This window comes from Apus apus, chromosome 4 (genome assembly GCF_020740795.1).
Source record: "Apus apus isolate bApuApu2 chromosome 4, bApuApu2.pri.cur, whole genome shotgun sequence".
Taxonomy (NCBI): domain Eukaryota; kingdom Metazoa; phylum Chordata; class Aves; order Apodiformes; family Apodidae; genus Apus; species Apus apus.
The window spans coordinates 63,912,632-63,927,480 of NC_067285.1; the positions used below are offsets into that span (position 1 = coordinate 63,912,632).

Below are 14,849 nucleotides of genomic sequence, written 5' to 3' on the forward strand. Positions count from 1 at the left end.
AGGGAACTGGGAACACCCTCTTCCCTACTTCTCTCGTACACAGCCATCTCACGAACATCAGTCTTAAGACAGTGCAGCCTTCAGACCATGCATCAGGTGCCTTGTTTGCTTTGCTGCTTTGAATATGCCTGGATCTCCACAAAGCTGTACCTGCCTTCAACAATATAATATTAAACTCCATCTTGTATGTCCATATAATGTGCAGATCAGTGAGACGTTCCTCTGTTTTGTCTGAACTTCCCCATTGTTTATCTGGTTCCCCTGTTCTTCACAGAAGGATACCTCTTAAAAGTCCTTAAATTAGAGCTTTTCAAAATATTTAGGCTTGTATGTGCTAAATGTAACTGTACAGTTGGGGTAAAAAAAGGGCCTTCTGACAAGTTCTGTGTTCCTCCTGTAAACAGAGGATGTGTGCAGAAGAAATCAAGTAAGCAGAGCTCTAGATGTATTAAGGTCACCCACGATGACAGTGGAGTATCACACAAGAGAAGCTCTTTCAAGGTGTTCACTTTTATCTTTGCAAACATGAAGTATATGTGGATATATAGTTGGTGGAATGAGGTCAAAAGGGTAAGTGGAGGAAACAAATGGCAATTTCTGATTTTCTTCTTCAACATAGATATACCTGAGCTGAAGGAAACCTGGTGGCCCACAGGAGACCAATGTAATAGATATTATTGATATGCATTTCTGAAACCTGAATGTTTCAGAGGATTGAGGTCACCCTGCCCTGCTAGCTTATGGTGCTGATAATGCTGAATCTGAATTCTTATCCTGAGAATTCAGGATAAAATCCAGAAGTGTAGGCCTTCACTAAACCCCCTAAAAGTCTTCTGGGCCTGGGAGAGACAGAAAAGCTAAGTAGATAGAAACAGTCTTAAACTAAATATGTTTACACTAAAAAAAAGATGCTGCATAATACATAAATTATTGATAGAAGTCTCCTGTGATACTGGGCATAATGACACTCTGTAGCTGAAAATGGTGCAGCATGTCTCAAGGCAGTAGAGAGTGTCCTTATCTGAAAACACAAAGCAACATAGCTAGAACAGAATACTGCCATGGCTCAGCTTGCAAACCTTGTCATGATGCCCTGAATTAATGCCCATTACTTTAAGCTTTGGAGTATCTTTTATATAGGCTGGATCACAATTTGAATGTAATAACATAGCCAGCATGATATTTCTACAGTAGAATTTAGGGTGTGGTGCACCATATGCACACTGACCTGACTTCAAAATCTTTTCAGACTGTTTGGCTGAAAATGGCCCTTTGATTTACACTGAGATTTCTTATGGATGCCAATGCACCTTCCAAAGGACAAACTAGCTTTACTGGAAAACAGTATTACCAAGAAAGGTATTAAAAAGTTGTTGTCAGCACAGAATTGCTCACAACAGACTACTGAAAAGGGGTCTCAAGGTTTGAAACTCTAGTTTGCAAGTTAGCAAGTAAAATTTCCTTACCTCAGGATGCAACAGGAATGCTGAAATGAATTGAAAGTCCTCTGAGAGACTGATGATGTTTCAAGTCCCAAGATTAAATGCTACCTCTCAAAGGGTAGATACTTAATTTTCTGTTAGTTATGTATTTTAACTGCCTTGACTAAGCTTCAAGTCAAACTAAAGACTTTCAAAAAGGCATAGGTTTTTTTTACTAGCTTAAAATCTGTCAGTCTTTTAGAAAGCCTGAGTTGATTTACTTCCTTGACTTACTCAGGAATGCCATTAGCAAAATAATTATGACCATCTTGTCAGCCGTTTTTGCAATGCTCTTCTGAAAAGCTATTCTTTTAAAGGCATGTTTTCCTAATGTTTCCTCCTTCTTATGCAAAGGATTTTCTTAGCCCTCCAAAATATTTATCTCTAGTGAGTACATAGTGAGGTGAAATCCTCCCCCCGGCAAGGGCCCACACCATTAAAATCTGGTGCATTGTGCCTTCTTGTACAGCAAGGAGTGAAATATTAAAGAATTCAGAGAAATTTAACCCAACAGTGACATCATATCAAGTTATGGCAAGATAAGCACCTAGACATCAACACTTCATTTACAAACAGTAACTCACAGGTAAATTCATCAATCATGGTTTACGTTAGTCTTTATGTATAAGATATAAATGGATATAAATTAAAAAATACATCCATACCTTGTATTCATAGAAACAAAGTAACACAGAAGGTACACTGCTCAACTGCTTTCAAAATCAGATCTTCATGCTTAAATTGGGCCTGGGACAATACTTAGGGTAATAATGCATTAATTTGTGTGATTCTTATGTGCTTGATTGCATTTTTTCCCAATTGCCTCCTTATTATTTGTCCTTTTCCAGAAAATTAGCCCGTAATAAGTTGAAACTCAACTGTGCATATATATATCTATATATATGTCTTAAAAACTGATTACATGCCTGTGAGTCTAAATTCAAACTCACATCTGTATTTAATCTTATCGTACTGACATTTCTTAAAAAAAAAAAAAAAAAAAAAAAGTATGTAACAGGAGGCTTCCATGTCTGTATTGTAATTCAGGAATTCATGCCACCTTCTATATCCTCAGTTTTTCTGGACTGCGTCCATTAGGAGAATTGCTGGAGAAAATCCTTACCATTGCTTGTAAAATTCTCATTGATCCTTTTGACAAGACATTCTATTTAGTAAGGGCTGAATCAAAAAAGGATCATTATTCCATGGAAATCAGATCCCTGACATGATACAGGGTACCTCATAGAAGTATACTGGAAGATTTAAATTGTTGTACAGACTAACAAAGAATTGCTTGTTTAGACTTAAATATCAAGTACAGCATTAAAATGCTTGTGTCTCTGTCTTGACAATCTGTCATCCCTTCTGTTGATCATCCTCCTGTTTCTTGCAGACTTTATCTTCATAAGTCACAGCTCTGTGCTGTTCAGTGTCATTGTAATCTGATAGCTCACATGCTGCCTTGGCAGACATGTTCATTAAACCTGAACATGGCACATTAATGCAGAGCCACTTGTAAGTCTGAATGAAATGTATATTCTGTGGGGCTCTGCAGTGAATTTTTCCAATAAACATTGAATCTTTGACTATTTTCTTCCCTACAGGTAAGTCAGACTCTGCCAGGCCTGCCAGAATACACTTTGCCATATTCTCCCCAGATATCCTCTGTTTCAGGATTAAATGGTATTTTTGCCTAAATAACATAATGTGTTCCTTCCTTGAGACATGATTTTCTTTTTTGGAAGTCAGTGCATTACTCGCTGAGCCAGGCCATCCCTTTCCCTTTCGGAACAAATTGCTTTTCTTGTAGCCAGTGTATTGAGTAGGAGAGCACAAAAAAGGCAGCTCCGTGAAGCTAGTCTCACAAAGCCTGTAATGTATAGGTTTCCTGCAGGCCACGTCTAAATTTCAATTCTAATAATTCTAATTCAATTTTCACACCTCAGTCAGTCCATCTGCCTACCAGTTTTCTTCATTAAGCCTTTTTCTGGAAGAAGCAAGTCTTCAAACAATAGATTAAGCTGAAGGTCCTGCCTTAAATTTGTTTAGGACAAAGACTATCTAATCTTCTAGACTCTGGGGCATTTCCAGCTGTCTGTTGGATAGCATTCAGGTTTGCTATCAGACATCTCAAAAATACTATAGTCACACTAAAGCCCATTATATCAGAGCTGAGACAAATCTGTTTTCTTGACATGTTTAAAATATGTCACCACAAAATTCCTTCTTACCCCCCTCCCAACATTCAAAGTCTGCAGCTCTACCAAGAGAAGCAACGCTCATTCATCTGTCTTCCACCACTCTTTAGAGCTCAGGATTTCAGATCAGAGGAGAACCTTGGTATGGCTTTCCTACAGGCACAGCTCTAGGGACCATCTTCTGACTATTAAGCAACAAGATAATACTGCTGGTTACTGAGAGTAGAACCTGTGTTGAACTCCAGAAGAGAACAAGTTTCTACCACATGGCTTTCTTGTGATGCACCAGCCTGAAAGACTCCACAGCTGCCTTCTCCCTCTGCTGATTTGGAGCACAGATGCAAGTACATTGGTGCTTTGAAAAGGATCTGATAATACCAACTATGCAAGTGCAGGGATGTCTATGTCTTTGGGGTCAGTGCATCCCTAAAGAAACAATCACTGTTTTCTCTAAATATCATTATGAAAGAAAACCAAGCAGACACAGGCTCATTTGCACTTATACTTCCAGTGCTTTTCTTTCTTTTCTCTCTTCAGTGCAGGCCTCAATACTGCATACTTTCTTCAAAGTAAAATCAACAGCTTTGAAAACCTGGATGCAGATGTGACCTGGGAACATTTAAAAACCTCATGTACCTTGGTAAGAGTATTCCCACCCATAAATCACTACACTGAATTGTGGAGTTGGAAGGAATTTGAAAAAGATTTCTATTATCTGAATTGTAGTAGGGTACTGAATGGTACAGGAGCCAGGACAACTCTAATCAATAAGCCTTTCCATTTTGACAATGAATTGCTGACAACCAGCCTTTTAAAAAGATTTTTTATTACTTCTGATTTCTTGGTAGCTGCATTTCATTTTGTGCCATGGTCTGCCTTAAGTGCCTGTGCTACACTTCTGTCTTTGACCGCAGCAACCTGATACAGTTTCCCACTTCCTATGGACTTCATTCTCCTATTTGGGCTTGTTCTCTTGCTCTGCCTTCAATCTTTTTTCCTTCTTTTTTTTTTTTTTTTAAATCTACCATCACTGTGTCATTTTTTCTCATTCTCATCATAGGAACTGTATATAACAACAATTCTTAGATTACTTTCACCAATGTTGCCCTGTCCAGACAGCCTCAATTACTCTCTCTTGTTTGTTTACAAAGAAAAGAGTCCCCTAGCTACCTCCTTCACCTTAATCGTCAAAACTTTACTAATGCATTAAAAAAGTTGCTGGATAATGTCTCCTGCTGTGTTCCTTTCCAGGCAGATGCTAGTGGTCTGGACCTCAGAACAAGTCTATGCATTGCTGGAACTCAAACAGCACTTCTTCCCATTTCCATTTGACTGTGCTTCCAACCAGTTATATTATTTTATAAAAATCATGTAAATCATTCCATTAACTACCTGTTACATGAATTAATTGCAGTTTTTGTCATATAAAAGAACTGTATTCTTAATTTTTATTTTTTTATAGAACTACCTAAGTTTTTGAGTACTGGCTTATTTTTCTCTTCCTTATTATTTCTTTAGGCTAAAAATCCCATCCAAATGAAATTGAAAAGAAACTTCTGCCTTTGCACTTTGCAGATCACAATAGAAATTACTATTGATCAGCATTTAAGATTCCAGAAAAGGGACACAGCATTAACAACCTAAGTGTCAATTTATTTTTGAGAACAAGCAGCCCTAATATGATCTTGAGAAGTTCTCTACTCGAACAGAGTGGATTCTTCTAAAAAAGGATAACTTGTTAAAAAAACCCCAAGCAACCACCCCCCACCCCACCAGTTTTGACACTCTCTGTAGTGCAAAAGGAAACTACAAACCTCTTTATCCTACGTGACATAACTTTTCAGTAATTTCATGGCCTTTTCCAAGTGCCTTCCTGACCTAATATAAACCTTATTGATCTATTCACGAACTGCACAACTGAAAACTAGGATTGCCTCTGAGGAAAAAAGCAACCACCAAACAAAAAAAAATATAAAAACAAATCAAACAAAAAAAGCACCTAATAGAAAACACTCAGCTGGTCCTCCCACAAAATCTACTTCCATTACACCTTACAGACATAAAAACAGACTTGAATATCATTCAAAATACTGCCACATTTCACATTCTATGGCCTTATGTCAGCATTTCTGATCTCAGGAGCAGAAAACCTATTTTCTCAAATGCTTCCATTAGTTCATGTTTCATTACTGGATCATTTGCTGGTTTTGACCCTAATGTGCTCACTGGAAAACTCAGCCTTCTTGCTTAACTAGCATTCAAGCATCATTGTAATATAGTTCTTAGCCCCACTCTGCTGCCAAATGCTTTCTATACAGCCATCTTTGTCTGCACTGTAACATTAGTTTTGGATGGGTGACACATCTACCTTTCATTTAGAAAGGACTTAAAATTGTGCAAAGGCAGGACTAAATCTCAACTCTTTAAGTCTCACCACAGTAATGACTTTAAGACTAACTTTATGGAGTACATCAGGGTAGTTTCTGATGGGCAAACATTCCCATTTCGATGACAGTGAAGACAACCTGGCCTTCGAGTAAGAACTGATGCTGGAGTGAGTGTGGTGAGCCCTTCCCAAAAGAAAGGGCTGTCCTTCTGGCCTACATGTAAGAGCTGTCTTACTCTATGTCAGCTGCTCCCAGTAGGCAATAGCAACAACAGAACACCGCTTTCCTCTGTGACTAGATTACTGAGTATCATGCTTGGCAGGTTTATTCATTTCCACAGGAGGTGAATTGTACTCACAAAACCAAAAGCTCTGTCCTCTAGCCCAAGCAGGGTGCTGAGTGCCTCGCAGGGAAAGGAGTTCTCTCCTGTCCTCTGAAGGCTTTATTAACCAGAAGACTTCAGTGCATTTCTGGCTGATGTGGATACAGATCTCACCAAACAGGGATTACAGAAGTGGGAAACTTGCATAGCTCCACACACCACAGCTGTAGTTATCATCCTCTCACTGGAAGCGAACTTAAGCATAGAGGAAAAAGGGATGGAAATAGGGTAAGTAATCTCAGATCCTCAAGACAAAATAAATCGTTTTCCTTAGCTGGATGTTTCCTCCATTTCTCTGTCATAGGCATACCAGACTTGCTTTCTAAAGCATTTGCTCTTGCTTTCAGAAAAACTGGATTGAAACACAGTAGCTGGACTTCTTTTCCAGTTCCAGGTGATTTGCTCATACCACTCCTCAGACTTGCCAACACTGACTACTTCGACTGTCGACACAGCAACCAAAGCAAAGGGACCTCAAATACACTGCCATTTAGCATTTATCTTTGCAGTTACCACTCCTTTTGTCTCACCCTTGCTATGGTCTAGCCTATACTACATCCTTCCGTAATGCAAAGGTGAGAACTAGATATACTTCAGGAGATACTTTCCATTTGCACTCTCAGTACTCCATGAAATGCAAGCCGACAATTTGGCAAACACTTTATTTCATTCAGTTCCACCTGTATCTCTGAGCTACAGCCTAGTGACCAGCCATTCTGGTTATAAAAGTTTTTCTTACTCCCAAGTCTGCATGAATTTTACTAATATTCACATATTCTACAATGTAAAATATTCATCAAAGTACTGGAAGTGTTTAAGTATTTATTCCTCCTTTTTCCCAGGGCCTTGTATGAGCACCTGGAGAAATGACTGAAGAAGTCAGCTTCATAAAATTGATTGCATGCACGAGGAAAGGTCCAACATTGCTATTCATTAGTTTTATTAATGTTAAGCACTTCTACTACCTTATTACCTTGCTTGAAAACTCAGGCTTGCAAAAAAAACCTCTGAAACAACACAGATGAGAAAACACAGATTTCTCCAAAGAATGAGCATAGGGGAATGTTCAATACAGTTTTATAATCAAAGACAAAAAACACTGGGATATCCACCCTGGTTCTAAAGCTGGGCAGGTGGGAAGAAAGGGGGTGGAGAGAAGTTTTGCTGCAGCACGTGTCCTGCCAGAGAATGCTAAAGCAGAGCAGTTCTAAAGCAGTACAGGCTGAGTGGCCTGGGGACTAGATGCAGCCCTTGAAACACTTGAACTTGGCCTCCTGACATAAGTAAGACTTATTTTAGAGGAAGTCAAGAACAGCATATGGCATCCTGCCAGGCAAAACTGCTGCATTCTCCTGGTTGCTCCCCATCTGTCAGAATGAGCTGCGTGATGTGCAATGCACTCTGCCTTCTCAAAGAGCATGGCTGAGCCATCCCCAGTGTACTCCGTACTGCTGTACCAGGTGGACCCTCAGCATCCTCCTTTTTTGCTTCACCAGAGATGAGGGATAGTATGTGCCCCAGTGCCTCAGCTGTACTCCGGATCTTTGTTTCATGCTGTGCCCAAGAGCTGAATTTCTGAGCCAGAGAGATCAGCACATCCAATGCTCAGAAATTAGTTAGAAAACCCTTCTCTGCTCTACTTGTTTACAGGAAAAATGCAAGGGCATAAAACGTTCCTGGGATTTTTCTCACTGATGCTATTCAGTGCTGCTTTTTCCCATTATTTTCTCTCCATTTTCCATGCCTTATTGAGACCTTCTGGTATCAATGCTATTAATATCCACCTGAGTGAGAAGCAACTGACCCAAACCTCTGTGTGCCACAGAAGTCAAGTAGCAAAAAGAACAACTATTTAAGATCAGTATTTTTAAATACAGCTGCTCATTCTTTGAACAAAAGGCAATGATTGCTCGATTACTCAAAGTGACTCAGAGTAGCAAGTAATCCTCCTTCGTAAACCCCTTATGCCTTTTCAGTTTCTCATGCAGTTGCTTACATCATGTGGCTTTTTATCAGGAGTATGGACACAAAAACGCAGCAGTGTTGTCACTTCTTAAATACATGACCCCTACCCCCGTTACGCCTTTAACATACAGGGGTTATGCCTTTAACCCCTAACACTTGGAAATATTCAAGGTCTGCCTGGAGAGGGCTCAGAGCAACCTGATCTAGTTGAGGATGTGCCTGCCCAGGGCAGGGTGCTTTGACTAGAAGATCTTTAGAATACCCTTCTGACCCAAACCATTCTGATTCTACTTCAGCAGTATGCACAGTTTTCTTTCTAAGGCACAATTTTCTCTTTTTGGGTCATAGATGTGTGCAATTACTTTATTGATCTGTCTGGATTTAAGTTTAACTGGCCAGTTTCTGCTTTGTTCGTATTAGTTCAAATTAGAAGTTACCTCACAATCTAATGGACAAGAATACTTCTGATTAAACTAATCCTAAGAAATTAGAACAAAACAAGCACACACTGAGTTAGGTAGAAAACCAAGTAATGAAAAAGAATGACAGTAAAAACAATATTGTGACATTCATAATAATTTTAAAAAGTATTTCTACATACAGTTTGCCAGAAGTCCCAACAGCTACCATATTTTCTGCAATACTAAAAGATAAAGTGTTAGGATTCTCATGTCAATATGCTGAAAGTATATAAATGCACACAACTACCAAAGATAGATGATTACATAGCATAAAAGAAATGAGACACAAAACACTGCACTGCCAAAATCTAATGAATTTAGGATCAGTTTGGAGTAAATATATGACTGCAACAGATGATTTGCAGTATACTAAGAAACAAAACAAAGCATCAATGAATTCCCAACTTTGGGCTTAGATATTTTAATAAGAGAAAAATTAATTTCTTCATTTGAAATATATCGTAATCTTAAGTAATATCCTTATGGGCTCTTTTATTAAACAATTTCATTTGCATATCTGCCTTTAACTTCATTACAAGCAGATTTACTGCACTGTGTATCAGCCAGCTAGTGTTCCTCAACAGATCCCTATTTGTATCTGTGTAACTTCACACTTACTTTGTATGCCTGACTATCAAATCATAGTAAACTTTCTGCAACTTTTTTTTTTAACTCCGGCTTTTAACTGAATTTCTGGGAAAAAAAGCGCCTCCCTTTGTACAAATTCACCAACACTGAAAAACAAATAACAAAAAACCCCCTAAGATTGGTGTATCAATTTAGATGTCCATTTATTACTATATAACCTTCATGACTACAAATTTGAGAAGAAGATAATACTGCAGGAGAAAGAATAAGGGACTTCTAATCACAGAAGTTAGTTTACTGGCATAAACAAAACCTTTTTTAAAAAACAAATCACTGCAGTTTCCATTTGAAGAAATTGTGCTCTCTTTCTTCTAAGCATTTGTACTGTTCTCTGACTACTGAGTATCAAGGGATTTTTCTTCTGAGCATTCAAAAATAAAATTCCTTCTCAGACTCATTTTAGCTCTTTTCTCCTTCAACAACAATTCTTGCTACTTCACTTTTCATACACCCACACAACTTTTTGAAAGACTTTAAAATCTTGCAGAGTACTAATTCTGCTGAACAAAATATCACTGCCGTTTGACAGGCTGTGTAACCACTACAAACTCCACAAAAGCACTCCCATCTCACCAACAGGTTAATTTTTCAATCTAACAAAATAAGATTTTTCTTGCTTTTCTTCATTTTTTCCTGGGCAAAATTATACCATTCTCCAGAGAGCTGCTCTTTCACTTGATGACAATTACACTATTTGAACTTTCAGTGTAGTTACTTAATTACTGCTCCCTTAGCAGACCAACCAGGAGAACAGAGAGGAGGTGGAAGAATCATTAAGTAACACTTAGGGTTTGTGTATGCTGTAAGATAAAGATCATTTCCATAAGAATTCCCTGTGGGAATCTGAACAGGATTTTAAAATACAGATATACTGGGTCTGGCTGAGACAAGAGTTCATAGCAGCCCGTATGGTGCAATTTTGCTGACTGGTCACTAGAACTGTTGATAACAACACCCATGATTTGGTTACTGCTGAAGCACGCGTGTACAGCCTCGAGGCCTTTTTGTGATGTCCCCTCTCCCCCTTTCAGCAAATAGGCTGAGGTGAACTATTAGGCTTGTGAACTATTTCCTTTGCCTTACTTGGTTTTTTCCCACCTCTTTCTTTCCTGTACTGAACTCTGTTTCTCTCGACCCACGAGCTTTCTTGCTGTTGATTTCTATTCTCTCTCACTTCACTAGGGGTGGTACGGAAGAAGTGAGTGAGCACTTGTGTGGGTGCTTAGCTGCTGGCTATGGTCAACTCACCATTATTAGGTAAGTACAGCCCTGTAAAAAGGGACATGTGTGGCACAACATTAATTTCTAAAGCTTTTCAGGCTATGCCAACAACAGCATCAGCCACTATACAGTGATTGCTTTCTCCTCTCAGCTCATGACAGTTACCAAGAAGCTGCTGTCCAGCTCAAAACTGGTCTGGCATAGCCTAATCTAGACTACTCACACCTCCCAAATTCACCCCATAATGCAAAAAATGCTTTACCTACTGGAGAGGTTCCTCAGCTTAAGAGAGCATTTGCAGTGCCTGACTGGCAGACAGGGAATGAGAACATTTTAGGTATCATACCTATTTATTTCTGCTGTTGTTTCCCCTAGGTGGCACATATTATTTTAATTTATTTATCCCCAATGCCCCTCCCAAAGCAAGAAAAAGCTCTAAAGAGCTTTTGGATTCTTTCAGACAGCAATAATATGTAAAGGTAAGAATTTTGGCTTAGTAAGGCATAACTATATTTTAGATGACCGTAACAGCAGCTAGGGGTGTGAAATGTTTCAAGTATTGCAGGAGCACAGCACCTAAATAAGGGGTAGGTAGGCAGAAATGCACCTGAAAGGGTAACCAGTCAGTGGAAGAGCAACACATGGGAAACTTAAGATTAGCAAAACTGAACAGCTTATGCCTAAAGAAACGAGTGAAAAACTGGTATTCAGCAAGGATTTAGGCCACTGAAATTATCAGTGACTCTACCTGGAAAGACAGGAAGAGATTGGAGAAGTCATTGAGTAAAAGCATCAAACATGCCTACAGCCAATGGGTCTTTCAACTTCTTTCCAGCAGAATCAGACAGTTGCACATTTACTACTGGCAAAACATTTATGATTTCTCAGTGGGCTCTAGCTCTCCAGCATCAACAATTTATTCCTCATTTTCTGTCCTGTATTCTATGCATAGACTACACAGTGCTACTCTAGCATGTTAACCAGATGCTGTATTTTCAGCAGAAGAATTTTAGATGCTGATAGTCACAGTGCTGTCATTTGCACTCAGGTAACAGTAATTCCTGTGGTGACCTTTGAGATTCAGCTCTTTCCTCCCCCCGATCCTGCTGCACGCCCTGATATTTTTATTCTTTCACAGAAATAAGTGACAGTTTTGCACTGTTCAGGCAACACTTTTTTTAATATTAAGTGAAAGAGGAGTGGGATAAGGTGCCTAAAGCTGTGAAATGCCACGGTATTCCTACAAAATGTTCCACATACATATGCCATCAATAGTCACGAGTTTTCAGATACAAGTTTAATATTCAGGTTCTTATAATAATATATTCTTAAAAAATAGCCAAGATATAGAATGAGAACAGCAGTTGAAATAGCAATTATCTGTATTGCACTCAACTGCTGTTCTCAGGCTGTGCATATAATACACCAGGAAAAACTTATCTAGTGAAACATTTCGGCTGTGGGGAACACAAATTGGGCACTTCATGAGAAACAAAAATATGTAGAAGGGTAAAGCACATTTTTCCCTTTGAAACATGTATCACTTAAATTACAGCCCTAGTCACTTAGATAGATAATTAACCTTTGTAGAATTTTGTTTTCAAAGGCCAACCAAGGTCCTTCTCTTATTTTTGCTTAACATTGAAGAGATCCAAACTTTGAGCACACACTGGCTTTCAGATTCAAGTATTATAAAATCGTTGCTACTCCCCAGGCAATTCTGTTTTATTGTTTTAATTCAGGTACAAAGTGAAGGATGGTGATAGAATTTAAAAACCAGAAAGCAAATAAAAAGACAGGCTCTGCATCTCCTTCCCTTTTTGTAAAATAAAAATTATAATTTTGTTCATTCTGTAAGCAAGTTTCAGACTTTTAAAGAGGCCGCAAACTACTTTGAGTCCTTTGGACATCAATTTAAGTGAAAGCTCTTCTCCCTCTCCCAAAAAGACAATCTGTGTCCTCTAAACTATTGTTCAGACCAATAATTTCCCTCTAAGGTGCTTTGTTGCTTTCACATATTTTGGCAACAGTTGGTTTTATTTGATGGGTATATATTTATTACTTCCAAACCGTAACACATTGTCTCAGATATGTCCTTCATGTATAGAAAACAGCTTAAAGAGGCAAAAAACCCCCAGTCTAATTTGGGTCCATTTTGCATACAGCATGCAAACTATATGAAGTTCATCTTTATGGCTGCTACAAGCCCTCTGACAATCCAGATGCCCAAAGGAGACAAGGTGGCAACAGAGAAAATTAATAACAAGCTGCTTTTTAAAAAGTCAAACCAAGGTACTCACAACTCAGCAAAACAGAATTCTTTTCAATGATCTATTATGTAACATAAAGTAGCATCATGTTTCACTTGAACATTTATATGGAGAGAAACTCCTGATGTCTGAGCAAAAAATTATGTAACATGGAATGTGAGTTCACAGAAGATGCTACTGAAAAGAATAAAGGTTTTGTCCTAATTTTATAAGGTATTTCTCTATGACATGCTCTCATATCTTAAGGAAAATATCTAGTCCTCTTCTTAGCTTGTTTGATCTTGTTGTTTACCACAGCCTGCCACCAACTGCAAGAGTTTTCCACATGAATCCAATAAGCACCTAAATACATATTACTGGTGGCACTGTATCCCCTTAGAATTTTGCACAAACAAATAAGAGTTGAACAGCATAATGCACTAAATTGTATCCTATAATACCATAAAATCTGTCACAGCTGCAAGAGGTTAAACAAATTTGAGTGTTTTACACAAATCTGAAATAAGTACATTCCTTGAGTGATAACAAATACAATTAGGTTGCTGCTTGCAGGAAGCAACTGGAGTACCTGCTAAAAGTCATAAAATTAATTTTGATTTCATTACATGTTGAGACCTACTTCTGCTTCATGAGAGCAAGAGAGATGTAAATACAAGTTATAACTTTAAGACACCAATCTATGTAATTTCTGTTAAAAAAGTTTGTAATATTTTTTTCATCTCAATTTAAGTGGGTGAACCAATCAAACTTGGGTAATCAGCCTCCTTTTATGGTAATTACATCAGGATTAGAAAATGCTTAGCAAGCACAGCTCACTAAAAATGTATTTGTCAGTCATTTAAAAGGCAGCTGCTACTAGATTAGAAATTGGGGGGGGAAAAAAAGGGAGGGGGGGTACAAAGCAACTCCCATCTGACACTCAGCATGTGGATTTCTACAGAATCACATTCTTATTTAATACCAGCAGTGCTAGCCTACTGCAACTACTTTTGCTGTCGCTTAAATTTTCCTAATTCTCAGTCAGGATCCAGAAGCTTAGTTACTGTGCTTTACAACTTAGAGCAGTGGGCCAAGTTTTGCAGTTGGCAGCCATACCTGCTGTGTTAGGGAAGATGCTAATGAACCTGGGATGTAGCACATTGGTGGATTGTTTTTTTCCTTGATCCCATTTCTCTCTCAGACACCTTGCAGCCACTACCATCAATAATACAACACTATATAACAGAAGAGCTATATAAGCAAGCAGAGATACTGGAATTACTTAGCAATTGGATTCTACTTTTTCACTTTGTGTTTTTTTTTTTTAGTTAAAAGGACATATATCAGTTTTCAGGAGCTGGAAGGACCTCAGCAGCAGATGGGAAGAACAGCAGCAGTCAGGTACAAAATGAGACCCATTTTATTCTTTCCCTTGGTGCCTCTGTCAGTCATGTTGCACACACTTTGCTGCAACATGTGCATGCAGGGTAACACTCTTGGGGCAGATCTTCATGCGTAGTAGAATGTATGTCAACCCCAAAGGGACTACAATACATGGAACTCTAAAGCCCTTTTTGTCTAAATATGTGTAGCGGTGTAGTAAGAATGTCTGAATCTAAAGGTCTATAAAATGCACCTATAAAAGCAGGTCTATGGAGGAGGTAAAGAGTTCCTGACAAAAGGACTAGTGCTACGAACTATCACTTCAACGTCACTTGTCACAGCTGATCTCCTATTAAATATGGTAGTCCTGACAGGCAGGAATAAAAAAAGCAAGACAAAGATGGTGATGTACAAATGGTTGCTCAAAGAACTCTGGGATTCTTTTCCAAGGGACTGCTGAGTGTCCTGCCTTGT

At 38.6% G+C, this 14,849-nt stretch overlaps 1 protein-coding gene across 1 annotated transcript in view; it reads right to left on the reverse strand.

Moving 5' to 3' along the window:
* BANK1 (B cell scaffold protein with ankyrin repeats 1) overlaps positions 1 to 14,849 on the reverse strand; it is a 122,127-nt gene that overhangs the window by 27,100 nt on the left and 80,178 nt on the right. The gene's annotated exons all lie outside the window — the stretch shown is intronic.